At 36.0% G+C, this 18,659-nt stretch overlaps 1 protein-coding gene and 1 long non-coding RNA gene across 3 annotated transcripts in view; one reads left to right on the forward strand and one right to left on the reverse strand.

Moving 5' to 3' along the window:
- Window positions 1-18,659, reverse strand: part of mib1 (E3 ubiquitin-protein ligase mind bomb 1) — a 543,029-nt gene that overhangs the window by 209,938 nt on the left and 314,432 nt on the right. The window lies entirely within an intron of this gene.
- LOC141455565 (uncharacterized) lies at window positions 1,210-2,670 on the forward strand. Its single transcript, XR_012459345.1, has 2 exons — window positions 1,210-1,349; window positions 2,594-2,670. It is a non-coding gene; the product is annotated as an uncharacterized lncRNA (long non-coding RNA).

The raw sequence follows: 18,659 nt of genomic DNA on the forward strand, positions 1-18,659 counted from the left end.
ATTTTTATTGTTTCCAGAAATGGTTTCAATTAAAACAAGTATAATGTGAATATAAGGCTGTAACAAAGAAGAGATAATGCAACTAACAAATTACAGTGCAATAGCTAGGAAAGAAAGCAGTTCCATGATGGGGTGAATTAATGTCGGGTTCAGGAAGCGGTAAGGAATACAAAAATGGCAGAGGAAGTGTAAACAGAAAGAAGATCATACCCAGTGGTATGATAGGAGAAGGCTAGCTGATCCGACAGAAAGCATTGGACTTGCCGACAGTACGTCCAACCGTTACAACCACTGACGTTATCACAACATTCCACTCACGCCATCTCCCAATATATAACACCCCCCCCCTTTGTATAATTACATCTTCTAAACTCTTCACTTTTTGAAATGTTTTATGTTAATGTTAACCTATGTTACACGCAATGCCAAAAAGTCAAAACGAAGTCAAAAAAACTTGTTTTTCGTTTCCACTAAACAGTATTCATTGTCCTTTAATTAAACTCTAGAACATCTGTTTTGCAATAAAGTAAAACTGTTTCTAAATTAGCAACGTCGTAAGAACACGTAGCAACAATTTAGAGGCGTGACGTTGCAAAATTCACTATATTTTACCCTTAATCGTTTTGTAGCAGTGAAATTTGAAACATTCTCATTTTCCGTAAAAAACAGAAGGGTCTGTTTGACGCTAAACTAAATTTAACCTCGTGAAAAGAGGATTTGAAAAATTGGTGTCATAGCTAAATTCGCTACATTTTATAATTCAATATAATTTTACTACTCTTGACGATCCAAAAGTAGCAACTACATATATATCCGCTGGGCCAATGAGAGTAATTGTTTATTTTATTAAATTAATGCCGTAAAGAATATGCTTAGCTGTTTGGGTGCATTGCGCAATTAATTGAAGGTAATCCTTCAAAGGCATCCCATCAAGTGGTTAAGTTGGTCCATCAACCAAACAATAATTGGGTCACAAAAAATGTATGCAAGTGAAAACTGTGCGATCATTAAGGAAGATAAACGAACTCTAAATAAATGGGGGAGAGCAGTTATCAATTTGTTATACGGCCAGTTAAGTGAAGGGCAACAATGAAAAGTTTAAAAAACTTTGCACCTTATTCGGAAGGTCCCTACCTTGGTGTACTAGATATAAATAAAGAAAAAATAAGGTTGCTAAGACGCGTGGAGAGAACGAAGTCTGAACGACAGCCAAAAGTGGATGATTCACAGAAGAATTGGAGAAAAAGAAGCAGACCACGTTTCAGATCAAAAACTGCTTAGTATCGTGACCAATGACACCCGTGGAGTAATTCTGATAGTCCACGACATTAAAAGATCGTAGTTCCCAGGTAAGTTAGCGTGTGCAAAATGGAAATTCGAAATTGCGCTAGGAAAATGTAATTTACAAATTCATTTCACAATCCAAACCTACAACTAATTTCATTAGAAAATACTACTTTTCAAGGCGCCACTAAGATATTAGAAAACCACTTACCAAAGAGGCTATTTGAGTGATTAATTTTGATTCTCACCTGAAACACAAAACAAAAAAGTTAATTTGTAGAAATTAATATTAAAAACCTAAGAAATATTTGCAGCTAAATATTGATACAAAAAAAGATAAAGTTATCGTGCATAATGCTATAAATTAATATAGCGTAATAGATGAACCTAATAAACTCTGCGGTTTTCAAACTAAACTGTAGTTTAAAACCCAGACAAACGGGAGGAGAAGCCCAGGTATCAGAGAGAGAATATCTTGATGCAGACGGTGTTAATTCTCAGATTTTGAGCCCAGCTAACTCCACTGGGATATCGTATTCATAATTGAGACAGGTATTTAATTGGTATTCCCCGCTAGACTTGCAGTAATACTAATATCATTAAATTATTATCGCCATTAATAATGAAATAACCTTAATAATATAGTTAACTGAGATTTATATACTCTTATTCATAAATATATGTAGATACAAAATATGGTAAATAAATTTAGCATCAATTTCTTAAAAAAAAAAAATCTTAGATATTTATCTTTAGGCCCTAATGATTCCCCAGGGCAGCATCCTTCTTAACTTCATTAAAGTTAACATATATCAGAGATAATTCACAGTTAAAGACCCCCTCTCCCAATCAATTACAGAAGTAGCAGAAATTACTTGAATAAAATTTATAATCACGTAATGAATGGCAAGTCAAAATTCAATCAAGAAGGCAGTGGCGATTTCATACAAGGAAATAGTTGCTCACTCAAGAGCGTACTCCAAAAATAACATAAAATTTATGCAGCAAACATTTTTGGGTATTGCTCATCTAAATAAGGATATATTTTGGGAATTCCTACTTCGTCTTTTAAAATCGAATCATTCTGGAATTCCACTAAGTGTGGCAGACATATAGGTTCTAAACGTCGACGGAAGTAGTCACTGCTTTTATACATGCCTACTGGCTCCGAGGAAAGGCCCTGGGCCACGTCTTCATTTGTTAAAGGGTTAACGAGGAATTGGTGTTTACGGTATTGCTTCAATCTCCCTCCTATAAGCGCTATTTTCTTCATAACATTTTTTTTTTTTTTATTTTCATTTTATTTCAGTACATCGTGGGCCACAAGAAATTACCTCAGGGTCCGCATGCGGCCCGCGGGCTGGCAGTTGGACACCCCTGTTACACTGAATTCGGATAAAAACGCTGCAAAACACGGTGAAGTTAAGCTACCTGCAGAAATCTTGGGAGAGTTGTATATTTAATGAAGCTAATAACGCTGAATAATTTGAAGTAATTAGTTTTTACGATCGCTTTTAAGAAGAATATTAACTCACTCTAGCACAGAATTCTTCCTTGGTAAGTTCCTCAGCGCAAACGTTTCGCCTTTTTTTTTATTGCTCGGGTAATAAAACATTCTCATAAACAATAAACATCCAAATAAAGCGGATAAAAAAAATGAATTAAATAGTAAACTCTGTGTTTTTATTGTACGGATAGAAATGAGTAAAGGAGCAAATTATGGGAGTTTTGCCTCAATAACCTTCTAGCTCCCATAGAGGTCGTCTTAATACAATCCTCGACTATCCCATAAAGAGGTGATACTGTGTACACGTATGTAAGTGTGCGTTAGTGTTTACCTCGAGTATATACTCACACAAGGAAAGTAGAAAAGCGAGGGGAGAATTTTAGTGGCCCTATTTCTCTCTCACTCTCTCTCTCTCTTGGCTGTTTGAAGAGAGTGCGAGGAGACGGGTAGTTGGTTCCAAAGTATTTATATCCGCCCAATAAGTGGAACACCTGGCCGCTTGAAATTGCCTGGCTGCTAGACTATGGCTGGAGGTGGTGGTTGACTCAGTGAAATGTTTTCCGGATCGGTTGCTCCAACGGGGGTTTGGCTACCATCTTGAGCAGCTAGTGAGTGGCTTCGAACAAGCTAGCCAGAAAGGAGTAGAGGGGATTCCTAATAGAAAAATGTCTTAATAATTTTGTCGCTAGCCTCTTGTGTTACAGCTGGCTTTCCACTTCTTCTTCACCTCGAATCTTACCAGCTATTTCCTTTTTCTCGCCTTTAATCGAACTGCTCCTATCGGCCGGCTAGAAAACACCATTATTAATACCATACACCAAGGGCTTTTACATACTTCTACCACACCTTTCCAAATGTTTTATTTATTTTTACTCTTTCCTTAGAGAAAGGAATTATTGCGATCGTATTGACTTTTCAAAATTTAGTTAAAACTGAAATATTCGCTTTTAGGGTTCGCTTACACGTTTGGGTTTTTAAAAAAATGGATCTGCGACTGTGTTTGTGCGTATTAACAAAATATCTATTAGAAGAAAAATCGCAGCAAAATAAAAATTTATATTTGAATTCTGCGAACATAATTCGTCAGCCGGAAGTAGCACATCTAAAGTCATTGGCGTCAGTAACCTATTTCCGTTTACCGCCGGTACCTCTCCTCACATCACTAGACAGAGAGCTGCAAGAAGCTCCGAAGGATAGAACTTCCTGGAAATGAACTTTTCCTTCCCAAGGAGGGTTACGTACATTAGATTTCTTCTCAAGTGCTATTTCAGTACGGTTCTATATATTTTGTTTTCACCATAACACTCCACATAATATACAGGGTGTATACGGAGGAGTGGTCGAAACTTTGGGAGGTGATTCAGCAGATCAAATGCAACAAAAAATATTCTCTTCACTTTGGCCCCATTCTCAATTGTGTCTAAGATATTTGCATTTTTAACTTTTCCGTCGATATTCGCGTTTTTCACCATAAAAACGGCCACTTTGTACTATTTTACAAATGTATTTTATTGCTACTTTATTTTTTACTTCCGTTTTATTAAATAATAATTGTTAAAAACTAAAATGGTTACTTTTCTTTTTGTAATGACATTTGAGTAAATTAGTAGTGAAAAGTCGGTTACGCAAAATCCCAGTTTTCTGCATTTACACCCCTCTGTTCAGGGTAGGGTTTTATTAAAAACCAAAAAAACTCCATATGGTCTTGAAGCTCAATAAATGTGCAACTTTTTCTGAAATTATGTGACTCCTAGATTCATTAATCATTGAAAAACTGCAGTTGAAAATTTAAAAAAAAATCATCGAGAACGAATTTTTTAACTACGCATTAAAGTAAAAATGTCATTCTTATAAGAAACGTTTTGAGGCTCGATATTGAGCGAATTTATAGGAAATTTAATGCTCTTTCGTATGGAATAAGCAGATTTGTTGTATGATAAAGAATAGAAAAGTTACGGCCGTTTTTATGATGGAAAACGCGAATATCGACGGAAAAGTTAAAAATGCAAATATCTTGGACACTATTGAGAATCGGGCCAAAGTGAAGAGAATATTTTTTGTTGCATTTGAGCTGCTGAATCATCTCCCAAAGTTTCGACCACTCCTCCGCATACACCCTGTATAATATACAGATTTTTTTCGTAAAATGCTAACTGCGATTGGCTCTAATCTAGGAACATTCCTCAACGTCTTTGATTTTAACCACGAATGTTTATTGTTACCCTGATCGGTTTCAGACTTTTAACTATAATCACAGTTAGATTCTATAGTTTAGTGTAGAGATTTTCACTTCATTTACATAATTGTCTCGTACTACACTGTCTCAGGTGACTCAAAAGAATAAATCTAACTCCGATAACAGAAGAAAGGCCAAAACCGGTCAGATTTACAATAAAAATGCGTGCTACAAAGGATATAATTATAGATATTATCCCAGCACTGCGTAACTAACCGAACTCTGCAATGTGAATATCAATAAAGTTTTACGTGAATAAATTAGAAGAAAATTAGTTTCAGGCAATCTTACGAGGAATTTAGGGCTGGTTAAAAGTGCAATTTCCATGCGATGATGCGCAGTTTACAGACCAATTGATTTGATACAAAATTTATCATGCATTTTTCGTAGTTTATATAGAAGTAAATCGCAGTTACAAACTAAATTATTAGCTAACTATATTGAAAGTGTCCTAGATATTATGTTATTTGAATTAAATATACATAATATGTAGGGCACATTTGTTACCAGATATACATTTATTCCGCATAATACATATATCAGAAAGTAGGAGCCGTATTGATCTCTGGCTACATCATCCATACACTTCGCCTCCAAGGGAGACAGAGAAGCAACGACTTCAACACATCCCAGGGACTTCATTTTTCAATGTCTACAGTCTTCCCCCCTGCACCGGGGGGAAGAGGAAATAAGAAAAAAGAAAATAAATGATAAATTTATAACTTTAATGATCAAAATATTATTTAGTTAATAAAGGAAAAAAAAAGAGTACAGATTGAAAACATTAATTTCTTCAGGGTTTTCATCTTATCGCTTGAGAAAAATTTTTATTAAGAAATAAGGATAACTACGAATAGTTAATGATCCTTAGTAAAAAGTCAAGCTAAAACTTGCAATTAGGTTAAGGGACTTTAATATTAACTAGTATTAATTTTGCTACAATTTTCTTAAAATTATGCAACTAGCTACAACAGTTTAGAAGCGTCTGCTCTAAAAATTCCATTTACAATTTACATTTACCGGAAAACGTTTCAGCCAAAGAGTGGAACTCAGGCAAAATTTGGGTATATTTTTCTTCACAGATCGTTAAAGCATAAGACAAGAAAATTTTCAAAGCAGCTAAGACTGCTGTAAAAGAAAATTTAGATAATACTCAGCCAGAGAAAATTCCAAAATCAACAAAGCGGACTTAATAATCTGCTCAATTAATCCAAAATCTTTGAAATTTTTTACCCCAATTGCGAAGAAATTTATACTAATTGTACCATACTCAATGGTTCTGTTTGTAATCCTCACTTTTTTTTTTTAACTAAGTCTAGGATCACTCCCTTGCTAGCCTTTGTTGCAATAAGATCTCCTCTGGGCGATGACAGTGGTAACTTCGCGATAGCAACGCGAACAGGATATGAGAAGCTGTTTTCTCGTTCTTCTGACAAAGATACAGATTAAAAATTCCACCATTTGGAGATGTTTTCTGGAATTATTTGTCCTGCAAGGTGAGGAGGCAGACGCTAGATTAATCACAACTTCAAGATCTTTTCAGTTTTGATTTTACACGAATCAAGGCTTGTTTTTTTTTTTTACCGAGTAGGATTACTGAAATTGTCTTCCAGGATTGCTCTTTCCTTTATCTCTAAGGCCTCATCTCAGGTTTTCCACACAGATCTGGTAATAAATCCCCCCAAAAAAAGTTACCAGGGGAAATTGTACATAGACAACAACCAATAAAAGCCACTGGCTCCCAAAGATTTTGGCTTCAGAGCCACATGTCTTCTAAGGACCATCTGAAAAAAAAAACCTGTTGGATTCCTTTGGTCTTTGTGTGCCTAGTATGCGAAGCTGATAGAACTTATATCATTCAAAGAAGGAGATCAATGCTGTAGCTTGGAATAATATGGCAGTCATACTTAAAGCAGAACCCTTCTTCTTCTACTTCTTGCTTGGCACTACAGTCCATGAAGGACCTTGGCTGCCTCAATTATGTTGTGCCAATCATCCCTCTCTTGGGCCGCTCTTCTCCATCTTCTTACGCCGAAATCTCTTAGATTCTGCTCAACATTGTCGAGCCATCTCACTCGGGGCCTCCCTTTCCTTCTAGCCCTCTCCTAGATGTCCAAGAAATAGATTTTTGGCTATTCTTTCCTCCCCCATTCCTTCCATGTGACCCAACCATCTAATTCTTCCTCAAAGCAGAACCCTTGGATAAACCTAAATCGAAAATAAGTAGACGACCAGAACACGGTTACTACGAATTAAAAAAAAAATTCTGTCACGCTGTGCAAATTAAGAAAACAAACAACTTTAAAGCGTGTTTTATTTACAATAAATTTCCGTCCTCAACTTTGCTATCATCGTTCTTATAAAATACAAATTAATTCAGCGCTGTAGTATTACATAGAAGCAGCTTCGTACATTTTTTTTTATCTCAGCAGGAAGTAATTAAAAAAAATACCCATATAATTAAGTAAACATGAATAGAGTCTGTGCTCTATATATATATTTATAAACAGCCCCAAAGAATAAAGCTTGTTTATTTCCTTATTAAGACAGGCGTAGCGTGCTCACTCGACTGTTGCTACCATGGCAACTATCACCAAAACAAATCATACATAATTTTTGAACTCGCTAAGATTCCAAATATTTCACTACGTTTTGACCGATCAAATATTGTCAGTTTCTATTCCATTTAAACGTGCCTATATCATCCAGTTATTAAAATAAGGGACATTTTTAATTTGAAAATTATCTTACTAATACTACCTGGAAGGTGCGACAATTTTGGTTTAAGGAGAAAAAAAAAATTAAAAAAAAATAAATCAAAATCACTGCTACAGGATGAGCCTGATAAATCACTGATACAAATTGTTCAAATACGTGGATGAAATGATTACGGCCAAAATACTATGAATTTTCCGCAGAGATTTCTAGAATGTAACATCCTAATGGTAACGGCTCTTCTTAATTTATTCGCTTTTCTTGAAATCACGTCAAACATTACGCTCCTTTCTGTTTTAGAATGTTTATAATAACAACTCCTACTTTACATAACGTGTAATCAATTATGGATGAAGCAATGTGAACGTGATTGGAATTTTAGGAGTTTTTAAAGGATTATAACTTCCGATTCCTATTTCACGAGAAATATTTTTGCTCTTAATCGTTGAAAGCAGATTAATATTTAATTAGCGATGGTTTAATGTTTTTGGGTCTCTTTGAAAGGGGGCGATCCCTGCTAGAAAGTGGTCTGGCAGCGCCGTTACTTTATTTGGCCAGGTGACTATTTAATTCTATTATCAGTAAAACTTCTAAGGATTTACTCCGAATAACGAAATCCTCTATAAAACTACAATTCAATAGACAATTGTGAATAAATTTGTTTAATTTTAAATAAAGCGAAACTACTTCTGAAAATGACGACTAAATTTTTTTAGTTTCTTTTAAAGTTCCTGTTACATTTCTGGCCACTCTTCTCTCACCTGGGCAATCCTTCTACGGACTATTAGATCTGGGTTGTTGCAAAAAAATTACAGTCATAAAGGAGGGTTTGCCCAATAATTTAAAGAAAATTTGGGAATTTTATCTTTTATAGAAAACGAGAAAAAAATTGTCAAAGTTGGGTGTTTTTCAACGTTACGCTTTTTCGTGCAGTTTTTGACGATCAACCCTTATACAACTGTCCTACCGGACAGTTTTAATTCTGATTATAAGATTCTACCAGAGTGTCGTCTTCCTTTCCTTCTAGCCCACCTTTGAGGAAATCCTCGGCTCTACTTGCTTTCAGTATGCACCTAGTACCTTGGTCCATCCTACAAGGTCTTAATTATTATGTTAGAGCTTTCTCTAATGGGGCCAAAAACACTATCTTAGGATCTGTCCCAAGCATTTAATGACTTTTCCTTCTTCTTTTGTGTTCATTCTTGTCTTGCAGTTTTACTTCGCTACTCTTCTTCATATTGGTTTAAATATACAAATTCTATTCTCTTGATAGCGTTCGACATCTTGACCCTTTCTGTAGGTCTAAAAGCATCTATAAACACCCATTATTCTGCTTTTGATTTCTTTGCCGCACTCTTTTTTTTATCGAAACGACCACCAAATATTTGAAGTTATTTCAATTGAATTTCGAAACCTTTTTTTGAAATTACAGTTATGCAAATTATCTCCTCCTCTTCCAGCGTTAAGCTCTATAAAGTTCAGTCTGTGACCTTTCTCTTTTCTTCATTTATGGTTGGAGCTAACTTTTTCAATGCTTCCTCGAACTATTGAAACATACCCCAGAAGAGCACCTTTCTTTCTTTCAGTAAGGACATCATTCTGTTGATTTTGGGCACCATTATGGCTCCATAGGTTTGTAGCCTGAGTGGCCGTCTCTAACGTAGCCATTAAACAGTAACAGAGAAAAGAATCTCCGCTGTCTTAGTGAGAAATCTTTTAGTAAACTTTGACAAACTTAAAAAGTCATAGCGAAAAGACTGTAAACCAACTCCTTTATTCAACAATAAGAATCATGCTCTAAACCCTGTGGAAAGCTATAAATAGATGATCGACGGTCACATCATACTCTTAGCACTTCCCCAACATGATTCTTACGGGAGAAACGTGGTCTCTAGATGAACTCTTACTAACTTGTTTTAGTTAGCATGGCGAGGCATTAAAGGCATAATTGTTTACAATTAGTATTACATTTCTTGCGAGAACAAATACAAAATTAAATAATTTTATCGTTTTTTAGGATTAATTACCGAACATTAAATTTAAATAATGATATATTCTGGCAGAAGTAATAAGAAATAATTAGGAATGGTCTGAACGAGCGGGTAGAGAATTAGAGGAGTGTGAATTCGGGGTACGATGCTTAAAGTACCAACATACTAGCGTGGTGTTTGCATTCTCTGCAGCATTTCGCCAATATTTATTATTAAACTATGAAACCTGCTTGCCTAATTGCCGTAATGTAATTCTGCTAGGATTATGAAATAGGCAACAAAATGGTACTCGAAAATAAAGGAATTAATACAAATAAAAAGAAACTTATTGCCTTTGAATATAATTTATTTATTTATTTACTACACTAAAACTGTAAAAATGCATTAATTAAATCAAAATTCCTAGTGTGCACTAACATAAAGCGTTAACAGTTTTCAAGATGGAGATAAAAAGAGTATGTAAGTGTTGAAACTGATCTTGTTATACTCGTTTAAAGTGATGAAGGTCTGTCTAGTGGATGCCTGTAGGCCATGTAGACAAGTAGTATTGTGCCCTGTAAAGGGTTAGGCAGGGTCTTACCACACTTCCTTGGCCACTACCAACCCTTCCACTACTTCAAGAGAAAAAGCCTCGCTCTAATTGAGCTTCTCCATTTAAAAGCTTTAATTAATTGGCATAATTTAAGACTTGAAGAAAGTAGAGAGGGAAACTAAAAGAAAAGCGCTAAGTTAGGAAATGAAATAGTAATTTAAGAGTTAGAGCAAATAAAGAGTCATCTTCTTTAAGCTTCCTTAATATTTAAAAACCATGTAAAGTAAGTAAAGTAATCGCCTATTTTTTCAGGCGGGGCTTAACGTCCAACTACCAAATTAGGTGTCGTGGGCGGGGGCGTCTAGCAAACATACTTTACTGTAAATTTCTTTTATTAACCATTAAATAAAATCCAAGGCCTAAAGACCGGGAATCGAACCCAGTACCACAATACACATTAGCTTTGCCGGTCTCGCCTCTAACCGCTCGGCTACCGTGGCGCCTATGTTAAACATGTTAAATTTCTGATTGCGTTTTGAACGAGACAATCCGTTTTGATGTCCGCTAAGTCAGACAAAGCGGTTTTTAGAAAATGGTGGGTATAAGAAAAATATATTAAAAATAATGGCAGAGATATGAAATTTTGATATTATTATGTAATTTTTTGTTTTTGAGTTCCCAAAATCTGCAATCTATAATAATGAGTTGTTTGTACGTAGTTACGTACGCTTCGCGTTTTAAATTAAAACCTGTAAACAGTGAATTCAAAATGAAAATTTTGAGGAGTCGCAACTTAGCCATGGAAAGAGATAAAAGATGAAGAAACAATTTCATTTTTTTGCAATAAAAAATAAATCAAATGCCGGGATGCTGGTCTATTTGAAGGTTATTTTTCTGTTAGATCTTTGCCCCAAAGAGCAATAGTCTAAATGAGGCAGGACAGTGGCTGAAGTATTAAAACTGTCCGGTAGGACAGTTGTATAAGGGTTGATCTTCAAAAAATGCACGAAAAAGCGTAACGCTGAATACACCCGAATTTGACAATTTTTTTCTCTTTTTCTATAAAAGATAAAATTCCCAAATTTTCTTTAAAATATAAGTCAAATCCTCCTTTATAACTTTTGTCAAAGATCTGTGGTGAAAAACTTGCTTTTTATACTTTAGTTCGCAGAGAGAGACATTTGAAGTTAGTTTGAAGTATCTTGTATGCGGTCAGGCCAAGAAGTGAAGTTAATGCTAACTGTAAGCAGAATTGAAATATGGGAATAAAAACTGAATGGGCGCTATTATTTAGGTTAATAGTGAAGATTTATTCTATTAATAAATTCGGAGTTATGCTTTTATTAGAGCCTTAGATAAGGAACTATTTAACCTGAGATCATTAATTTCCTGCCAGAAGATATTGATCCGGCTGAACTTTACGAACATCTTTAGTTAATGAAGCAGGAGCACAATGTTATTAGATTTGCAAGTCAACTGCATACTTCAGGTGTTGACAGTTCAAAGGAAGAGCAATTACTTCCCCCTTCTGTAAATAATAGAATGCAATCCAATCTAATGTAATGCTAATGCAATATTTTACACAGCCTTTTCTGGATGTGGCAATCAGTTCCTGGAGTAGAACTGATCCACATAAAAAGCACCAAGAAAGTTTTCCAATTCTGTAGCCCTAGTTAACGCCCCTTTATTGACCTCGGTGTGTTTTGGACACATTTCTGGCTGATTTCCAGGAATGGACGCTTTCACAGAATTCATCTTAATGGAAATGCTGGGCGGGTTGTCGGTAATCTAAAATGCTGATTGGGAATCCAGATAGGGATGCTGATAGTAAACAAGAATAGTCATCAGTGATAGTTTCAATTAGTTTTTATTTTCTTTTACTCTAGAAGTTTGGTTACGTTTTGTTGATTAACCGGCCATTATCGAACCTTTTTATTTATTTATTTTTTTATCTCCATTGTTAATGTTGTTATGTCAAATTGGATTTTCGATTGATCTGGTTTTAAAGGAGTGACCAATTTCATTATTGTAATACCTAATTATTTCGTACAAACAAATACAAGCAAAAAAGCAGTTCAGTGAAAATGCATTCATAAAAATGCCGACACGACAATTTTATAACGATTTTCTTGAATTTCAGCGCTCAAATTAGTGTGCTCTTCAAACACAAATGTCTCCTCTTTAAACCCCTAATTTAAGATTTGAAAGACAAGAAGACCAAACTCAATCCTAGATACCTTGAAAGACAATTGATGTTCCTAAGGAAACAAATGTCATGCCAACTTCATCTCTTTTTAACAACTAACTAAAACAAAAGGGTCATCTCTCCTTCACCGCATTCATCAAATTACGGATATTCTTGTCGTCTCTACTACCATCTCTGACAAACCTACATGCTGAATCATTTCTCTCTCTAGATATCAGAATGGAATAATTCTGGTTTTGTTTGAGACCAGCAAGACTATTGTGAGCTTGACGCAATCCTAATCTATTGAAAGATTTTGGCTTCTCTGTAACTTCTTAATACTTGAAGTTTTTTTTAAAAAAAATTATTAATTCAGTATTATACTCTATGAAAAGGTGTACAGTGTAGGAGAGATGGGTCGAGAATGTATGCAGATATCATGGCATTAGATGGTGAATTTCAAGTTGTGTTGAGCTAGAGAAAAGTATCGGGACAAACATGTGGGACATCTTCGAAAAGTGTGTGACCTTTCTTCAAGAGAGGTTTCTCGAAGAGCTTAGGATACAGAGATTCGTGGAAAGTTTTTTTTGTTGATTTCATTATCGACAGAGAACACCAGATTCTGATTGCAGTGCAAATTATTGTGCATTCGTTAGGAATAAACCACAACCATGTCAACGGTTCTTAGACTCTGCAGTTGAAGCAATGTATGTAATATTTTTTAATTCTAATCCTATTCTAACCATACATGAACCGAGTGTTTCTTTAGACAGATGATTCTGTATTCTCTCATATTATAATGCGATTTCACCAACGGCCTTATTAATGCCTCTGCGCATTGTTTGAGCCGAGATTCATTCAACTCAATGTAGTTTAGCAGCTCCATTTTGTGAGTTTTCCTTCTTCTAAATTATTGAAATGATTGTAGATGATTACATGTTCGATTTTTTTTTTTAATTTCCTCTTCTTTTACCTGTTTCCTGTACGTAGGATTATAATAATTTGTTATTTTTGTTTATAAAAAATTAAATTTTTATCGGTAAACACTAATTTTCGGGAAGGGGTAATTATTTAAAAATAGAAGGTAGGATTCGGGGTCATTATCAAGCCATTATGGTAAATATTTAGAAATTAGAAAGAGCAATTTACTGCTTGAAGGAAAATTTTAGATTACTGTTAACTGTCCAATTTATAATTGAATTAGTTTATTGATTAGTTAGCGAGAAGTGAGTTAAATCTATTGTTCAGATTGAGGAACCTATCCGGCCAACAGTTCGGTAAGCTGTAATAGGATCATTCCAATGGACATGCGAACTCGATTTTGATGTGTACTGTTTGAGGTCCTCTTCTAAATTCAATACGAGAAGTAAAACCCTTATTAACATTGTACACATAGCAAACCTAACTATAAGAGAAGTTGGTTAATACTTGTCCTTCTAATCCTTTTGTTATCTTGTTTACTGTACAGGGGAGTTTGTCCCAGCAAACTTGTTACCAGAACCAGAAAGAGACAGTGACTAACCCCCAAGGGCTTTTCATACAACTAGCAAACCTTTTAAGCTTATACAATCAGGGCGCCCAGCTCTCTTTACTGGCACTGATTACTGTTCCCTGTACTACATTTCCAATGTTTTTCTCAGCTTCAGTAACTTATAATTTCTATTCAGAGCACACGTTTATACCCTGAGAAATTCTACATCAGATAACAGCAATAGTTTTCTTTTATCTTTAATTTCTGTAACTCTACTATTTAGAAAGAGAAAATATTATAATCTCCTGAGTCAAAAGAAGGTTTTTCAGTAACAGTCTTTTTTATTTCCTAGAAAACTGTTGCAGGATTTCCTTTGAACTTGTTATGCTCGTTGCACGCTGTAGAATCAGGTTTATCCAGTCTCATCACATAACGTCTCAGTACAATGAGCGTTCTTCTTACAAATTTAACGTTAACAAGAATTAGGTGAGCGAACTATATTCTAAATTTGGAGACAATTCGTTTTAATGAAAAAGCTACTTTACAAAATTATTTTTCTAGGGTTTTAGAAATGTCAACTTCGGCCCAGTGAAAGGTTCCATCCGGCCCGTCACATATTTTATAATAATAATTAAAATTAACAATTACACTTTTATGGGCAGTTTCTTCCAATAATGAAACTTAGAAAAAGCTCTGCCAGAAACAGATTGACGAATGAACCACCTCAGATCACTCTTAAGAATAACTACGTCCCTAATTTGAACCAAATTATGATGGAACTATTATCAAAACACTCGCAGCTTCATACATCGCATTAGTTTAATTTTGATATTATAAAAAGGTCTTACTTACTTACTGTATTTCTTTAAATAAAAAATTATTTTGGCCCATCCAAATGTTCCCTTTTAGTTTTTGGTTCACCTGTCATCCTTGTACTCGACATACACCCCAAAACTATTCCTTCCAAACCATCTCTAATTAACGGACCAGTGGACTGGGACCTATTCAGACAACTACTCGAACAAAAACTAGAACTGGGAATTTCACTTAAAACACCTGAAGACATTGACAATAACGTAACCTACTTAACTGAGGCAATACAACAGAGTGTCTGGAAATCGACAACATACAAACAGACTGACAGACCAACAACACCAAACAACCTACCAATGGAAATACGAGCCTTAATTATGCAAAAACGAAGGGCCAGATCATTATGGCACCGTACCAGATACCCTTCCCACAAACGAACTTTTAACGCACTAACTAACAAATTAAAAAACCAACTACATAAATACTATAACGAACAATACGCGAAGTATACAGAAACCCTAACAACTTGTGACAACTCACTATGGACTGCTACAAAACGTGTCTTAAAATACAAAACTGTTTCCTCTCCCCTCAGACGAAATGACGGAACCTGGGCCAAATCTGACTCAGAAAAGTCCGAACTCCTTGCCACCCAACTAAGCTCTGTTTTTAGTCCTCACACAGACATTATAAGTCACACCCCTCCTCCGAAATCCTTTACTCCTACAGAAGTCAAGCAGGTAATCCTCAATCTCCCGAGAAAGAAGAGTCCTGGTTACGACCTTATTACCTCCAATATCCTTCTGCAACTCCCCAAAAAAGCAGTTATCCTCCTCACGACAATCTATAACGCCGTCCTCCGCACAACGTATTTCCCCTTCCTATGGAAGTTTTCCACCATTAAAATGATCCCCAAGCCTAATAAGAATCCTCAATGTCCTTCTTCCTATCGGCCAATAAGCCTCCTTCCTATCCTGGGTAAAATCCTCGAAAAACTCCTCTTACCCCGCCTTCAAGCTATAGTTATACCCCTTCAACATATTCCTGATCATCAATTTGGATTCCGACAGTTCCATTCCACTATACAACAAGCTCATCGCGTTGTAGACGCCATCGCTGTTTCCCTCGAAAAGAAAGAATATTGTGTGGGTGTCTTCTTAGACATAGCTCAGGCATTCGATAGAGTCTGGCACGAGGGCGTCCTCTGGAAACTAAAGAACATCCTACCTTCAACATACTTCCTAGTCCTTAAATCCTACCTAACTGATAGACACTTCCAAGTATCCTATGGAACCCACAATTCCTCTATTTATCCTATCCTTGCTGGTGTTCCACAAGGAAGCATCCTCGCCCCATTCCTCTACACCATTTACACGGCTGACCTACCAACTCATCCTTCTACTTCTTTGTACACCTTTGCCGATGATACGGCAATTCTATCCTCTGGTACTGATCCTGTCTTCACTACCCGTACACTTCAAACCCATCTCAATTCCATAGAAACATGGTTAACCGACTGGAGAATTAAAATAAATCCCTCTAAATCCAAAAACATAGTCTTCACACTTAACCGCAAAATCCCTCCTCCTGTTTATATGTATAACACCCCTATACCACCTGCAGATCACGTGAGATACCTCGGACTATTCCTCGACAAAAGACTTACTTGGAATCCTCATACTCGACTAAAAAGAAAAGACCTCAACACCAGATATCGACTTCTCGCCAGACTACTTGACAAACGATCGAAAATTACTTTACGAAACAAAAGAAGACTATACATCTCTCTCCTCATGCCAATATGGACTTACGGACTGGAACTCTATGGCGCTGCCAAAAAATCCAACCTTAACCGCATACAAATCCTTCAGTCTAAAATCCTCCGCCGTATTACGAACGCTCCTTTCTATGTGTCAAACCTCACCCTTCATACCGACCTCAATATTCCATTTGTAACCAACCTCGCTAAATCCCGCTACACTAAATTCCATAAACTCCTCAGATCCCATCCCAACCCACTCGCACAACTCCTTTCATCCCAATCACTTCCCGGAAACCCCGTACGACGGCTCAGGCGTCGCTGGCCCCGAGATCACCTGAGGAGCTAACGATGGTCACCACTGGGTGACTGTCATTCACGACAATCACGCCATGTCTATACTTATTTAGCACATTTACTTGTTGCATATATATTTGTGCAGTTGTAAAATTCTAATAAAAAATAAAAAAAAAAAAAAAAAAAAAAAAGTTTTTGGCCCGCTCCTAAAAGTTTGCCAATCGCTGGTCTACACCAAACTAAGTAATCTATCTCTGATATTGGAAAAAAACCCGCCACCGTTCAAGTTACTACAAACATGCGTACTACGACTTATAAAATCAAAGATGTTGCAATTTACAAACTTACAAAGTTTAAACGAAATTAAACCTTTAAAAAAAATCGTGAAAAAGATATATATTTTTACTATTTTTTAATTCAAGGTTTGTGTATTATCCTAAAAAACTTGGACGTCCAGAAGAAGGCATGGCAGAAACTGATATGTGGTCTAGCACTTGCTCATACCACTCCACCTGGTTTTGAACCATTTTTACAGTAGACGTGAGCTCTCAGTAAACATTTAAAGTTGGTTAGCCCCCTGGAGGACAGTTTGAGTGGTTAAACTCAAAGCACATGAGCTATGTGAGGAAACAGCCTCATATATCTTATTGGCATTACAATAGCGATGTAGAGTAGAGATGATTGTTTGTGAAATCTTTGTACCCTCAGGAAACGTAAGAGATTCGCACAGTAAGCCTCTTGCGCCTGGGAAAAAGAATGTGCCCCTTATTTTAATTTAATCCACGACCCTAAATATCAAGTGACTAAATTACAAATAATACAAATTACTGGACAACTTACACTTTGCATTGAATTAGCAGCTTATAATAAGGGTGTAAAACAAAAAAATAAAACTAAAAAAAAAAGCTGTACTTCCTTTGACAGTGACTAAAGGCAGCGCCTGCCAGGCTAATCAAATTGCAGCTTAGTCTTTGTGTAATTTACACCGTGAATAAGAGGAGGGCAGCAGCGAGAAGTGCCCGCCCTCTTTGGAGATTTAATTAGATGGGGAGCCCACCGGATGGGTGGTAGGATACGAGAAGAAGTTGGAGCATCCTGGACCGTCACATTCTGGTGGAAGGAGACCCGCATTGGTATTCAAGGCAGCATCCACTACAGCCCACCATTGCTCCCGTTCCACTCTTAGAATCTTGTTTTTACTTAGAGAATGTTGAAATACAAAAGACAGAGTTTCGCATTTACTTTTTATTATTACAGAATGGCTCGGCCAGGCTCTCTTTATGTATGCTAGTGTAACAGCGTATTTTTTTGTATTTTATTTAACTAAACTTCACAATGCTGTAAAGGAAAAGCTTCTTCATAAAAGAGGTTAGTTTGTTTTCAAACGAAATTCCAAAGAGAATGTGATTATAAACTTCAATGAGGTGGTAAGATTTCTTGGTTTAAATTTAAATAGAATATGTTTGTAGACAAAATACTTGAAATCGGGTGGAATATAGCAAGTATAGCTAATGGTAAAGTAGGGTTCCCTCTCCAGGACGTGGCAGAATTTCTAGGAAACACATAAATATCTTTCTGTTCTCAGTTCAGAGTTCTAAAAGAAATCAACTTTAGCTTAAAGGTCTCATAGCAAATTTGTTTCCATATTACTAAATTCTTACTAGAATTGATGTAGCAGAACGAACTTAATCAAAATTACCGAACTAAAAATAAGGAACTGCAGAACTAAGAAGGCGTTCACTAGAAAAGAAGTCAAAGGGAAATGCCATCTCTCTCTCAGCTCGCTTACTGAGGAGCTCATATTGGATTGTCGAAACTGGAGAAGAGGTAAAAAATCAGTCTTTATACTACAATTACTGACATGACATC

Source organism: Rhodnius prolixus, unplaced genomic scaffold (genome assembly GCF_049639745.1).
Source record: "Rhodnius prolixus isolate KJV_2025 unplaced genomic scaffold, Rpr scaffold_4, whole genome shotgun sequence".
Lineage (NCBI taxonomy): Eukaryota > Metazoa > Arthropoda > Insecta > Hemiptera > Reduviidae > Rhodnius > Rhodnius prolixus.